Genomic DNA, 2,824 nt, shown 5'->3' with positions numbered 1-2,824 from the left:
TGTTGAGAGAGCATGGTGTGTCTGCGCGCGCGCGCGTGTGTGTGTGTGTGTGTGTCATGAGTGTGTGTGTGTGTGTGTGTGTGTGTGTGCGCGCGCGCGTGTGTGTGTGTGTGCGTGTGTGTGTGTGCGCGCGTGTGTGTACGTTTGTGTGTGCGTGTGTTCGTAGGCGTCAGTTTGTACGCGTGCGCGAGTGTGCGTGGGCGTGTGTGTGTGTGTTCGTAGGCGTCACTTTGTACGCGTGCGCGAGTGTGCGTGGGCGCGCGCGCGCGCGCGCGTGTGTGTCGCGTGCTGTGTGTGTGTGTGTGTGTGTGTGTGTGTGTGTGTGCCGGTGCGTATGTTTGTGTGTGTGTGTATGTTCGTGTGCGCGTATGCTTGTGTGTGCGCGTGTATGTGCGTATGTGTGCGCGCGTGTGTGAGCCTATGTGTGTGCGTTTGTGCGTGCATGTGCGTGCGTGCGTGTGTTAGTGGGCGTGTGTTTGTGCGCGTGAGCGCGTGCGTGTGTGCATGCGTGTGTGTGTGCATGCGTGTGTGTGTGTGGGCGTGCGTGGGCGTGCATGTGTCTGTGCGCGCCCGTGTGTATGTGCGATTGCGTGCGCGTTCGAATGCGCATATGCGTGTGCGGGTGGGCGTGTGTGTGCGGGTGGGCGTGTGTGTGCGTGCGCGCGGGTGTATCGCGTGCGTGCGCGTGTGTGGGCGAAAGTGTTGTGCGTTCGTGCATGCGTACGTATGTGTGCGTGCCCATGTGTATGTAACTAAAGTGGGGTTAGCCAAAAGCCTGATGCTAAAATTACTAATTAACAATTTCCTCATAATAGAGTAGTGTTATTAGAGAAATAAACTTGTGTTACCTACGTTTTTGTCAAACAATTTAGTAACTTTGCAAAAAACGGTGTATAATAGTCTCTAAAACGTTTTTTATAACCATTTTTAATAAGCTATTAATGACATTGTTTTCACGTTTAGCGAACGCTGGCAAAACGTTCGTTCCCAACGTTTTCGCTGAAGTATCTTGCAACAATACCAGAAACCTATAGGATTCTACTTATATCCTTATTATTAACGCTTTGAAAACGTTGAAAAAAAATTTGTTTTAAACCAACCAGTATGCAACGAAATCTTAACGTTGCAAAAATGTCATGTGTTAGCTGCGCAGCATGGTGGAGGAGCCAAGGAAGGCTGTTGATCCGACAAGACCTATGTAGATACTATTACACATAGACAATAGCCAACGGCGAACTTCCCCCGGTCAACGACCCACAACCCCAACAACGCGTGGCGTTGTCTACCTACAGGTAAAATACGTTGTACCTGATGTATATGCTACACACCTGATGTATATGGCTGTTTCTCATAAATTGTTTTCCTTGTGTTTATGAAAAATTTACTGCATTGCATGAAGCCACAATACATTGATGCACGCGCGCACGTACACAAACAGACACAGCCACGCGCATTCACGCACGCACACGAGCACGTAGACAGACAGTCACGCGCACCCACGCACGCAGGCGAGCACATACGCATGCAGACAAAACCGCACGCACGCACGCGAGCACGCGCACAAACTGTTACACGGCACACAGGCGCAAATACGTGCCAATACTTTCAATATAGGAGACGAATTCAGAGAGCGGGGGAGGGGGGTCTTCTGGGATTCAAATGGCGCTGTGCAGAAAAACTCATTTTTATGTGAGTCAATATAACAGAAAATATAGAATCTTAATTCTGAATTTCACATATATTTTTTACTACAATACTTTATCCATCATTTTCAATGTATTGTGGCTTCATGCAATGCAGTAAATTTTTCATAAACACAAGGAAAACAATTTATGAGAAACAGCCATATACATCAGGTGTGTAGCTAACGTATTTTACCTGTAGGTAGACAACGCCACGCGTTGTTGGGGTTGTGGGTCATTGACCGGGAGAAGTTCGCCGTTGGCTATTGTCTATGTGTAATAGTATCTACATAGGTCTTGTCGGATCAACAACCTTCCTTGGCTCCTCTGCCATGCTGCGCAGCTAACACATAACGTTTTCGCAACGTTAAGATTTCGTTGCATACTGGTTCGTTTAAAACAAATAATTTATTTAACGTTTTCAAAGCGTTAATAATAAGGTTATAAGTAAGTTCCTATAGTTTTCTGGTATTGTTGCTAGATACTTCAGCGAAAATGTTGGGAACGAACGTTTTGCCAGCGTTCGCTAAACGTTAAAGCAATGTCATTAGTAGCTTGTTAAAAATGGTTATAAAAAACGTTTTAGAGACTATTATACACCGTTTTTTTTGCAAAGTTACTAAATTGTTTGACAAAAACGTAGGTAACACAAGTTTATTTCTCTAATAACACTACTCTATTATGAGGAAATTGTTAATTAGTAATTTTAGCAACAGGCTTTTGGCTAACCCCACTTTAGTTACATACACATGGGCACGCACACATACGTACGCATGCACGAACGCACAACACTTTCGCCCACCCGCACACACATACGCGCATTCGAACACGCACGCAATCGCACATACACACGGGCGCGCACAGACACATGCACGCCCACGCACGCCCCCACACATACACGCACGCACAAACACACGCACGCACGCACATGCACGCACACACATATGCTCACACACGCGCGCACGCACACACACGCCCATCCGCACACACATGCGCGCATTCGAACGCGCACGCAATCGCACATACACACGGGCGCGCACAGACACATGCACGCCCACGCACGCCCCCACACATACACGCACGCACAAACACACGCACGCACGCACATGCACGCACACACATATGCTCACACACGCGCGCAC

General features: G+C 47.9%; 1 protein-coding gene across 1 annotated transcript in view; it reads left to right on the top strand.

Annotated features, from left to right (window-relative positions):
• Positions 1-2,824, top strand: part of LOC106819609 — a 7,094-nt gene that overhangs the window by 908 nt on the left and 3,362 nt on the right. The window lies entirely within an intron of this gene.

The sequence above is a fragment of the Priapulus caudatus genome, unplaced genomic scaffold (assembly GCF_000485595.1).
Source record: "Priapulus caudatus unplaced genomic scaffold, Priapulus_caudatus-5.0.1 Scaffold3813, whole genome shotgun sequence".
Taxonomy (NCBI): Eukaryota; Metazoa; Priapulida; class Priapulimorpha; order Priapulimorphida; family Priapulidae; genus Priapulus; species Priapulus caudatus.
The sequence above is the reverse complement of the archived record's forward strand: the minus strand, read 5'-3'. Positions and strand labels throughout refer to the sequence as shown.